The sequence below is a fragment of the Condylura cristata genome, unplaced genomic scaffold (genome assembly GCF_000260355.1).
Source record: "Condylura cristata isolate star-nosed mole 26May11 unplaced genomic scaffold, ConCri1.0 scaffold00005, whole genome shotgun sequence".
Classification (NCBI taxonomy): domain Eukaryota; kingdom Metazoa; phylum Chordata; class Mammalia; order Eulipotyphla; family Talpidae; genus Condylura; species Condylura cristata.
This window is the reverse complement of record NW_004567106.1, coordinates 63,761,931-63,763,040: the sequence shown is the minus strand read 5'-3', so window position 1 is coordinate 63,763,040 and position 1,110 is coordinate 63,761,931.

The following is a 1,110-nucleotide window of genomic DNA, read 5'->3' as shown; positions in this document are numbered from 1 at the left end:
CCCTGCCTGTGGCCCGCCCTCACTTGCTGACAGGGTGGGTCTTGAAGAGGCTGATGTCCCCCAGAATGAGGAGGAATGAGAGCGCCTCCTTGCCCACGCGCCCTTCCAGCCAAGGCAGGGGGGCACATCATCTGGGCTAAGTCTGGGGGGGATTTCAAGCTGGACTTTGGGCTCTGTTGCTTTAAGTGGGGGTGGCCCTGCTTCTTTGGGCTCCAGCAACAGGAGTCTGAGGTGGGGTATGCCTGTTGCCCACCTGTTCTGCAGCCACTACAGGCTGGGTAGGTTCATCGTCAGTTCAGGCAGCTTGAAAGGATTTTGGGGCCGGTGGTGTCACCCCCACAGTTTAGGGAAAAACAAGCCACAGGAGGCAGCAACCGGGGACCCTCTGCGAATTCTTACACACTCGCCTCTCCTAGCTGTTCGCTGCTCTCCACCACACGTCTTCTGCCTCCACACTGTCCTCTGTGACACCCTGGCCCTCTATAAGCTCCGCCTCTCAGCTCAGGTGCGCCCACTTACGCAGACCCACACCATGCTCCAGGTGTTCCCCATCTGGCAATGCGAGCCCCGGGCCCACGCCCCCTGCATTCAAGGCTGCAGGTGGTAGCCACAGAGGCTAATGGCGCAAAAGCCTGAACAATCTTCATTTACCCTATATCACCTTTGAAAAATTGCAAAGAAATTGATACTAAATGCTGGCTTCCATTCTGCTTGGGTTGGAGGAAGGGGAGGTGTTTACAGGGCCAAGTTGAGAGAAAGGAAGACTTCCTAATAGTTCCTTCTACGTTTCCCCCATTTCCACTGTGGTAATTATTCAGATGAACAAACCAACTCTTTGCAGTTGTGACCTTCCACGTGTGCATAAATACTGTGATTCCGTGGGACATTCATTGCCAAGCAGGGACATTGAACTTGGTCTCTGTGGGCCATGCCCCACTCTGAAAAATGCATATCCCCTCCCCACCCTAATTTGATGCAGGAACCTGGCAATTGACGCTTAATAAAGTCCCATCAGCAAGCATCAAAGGGCTGTCCAAAAAATACTAAGCAATACTCATCCGTTAAAAAACAGTAAAGGCAGACTTTATTGTGCGTGGGGGATGGGGAGGG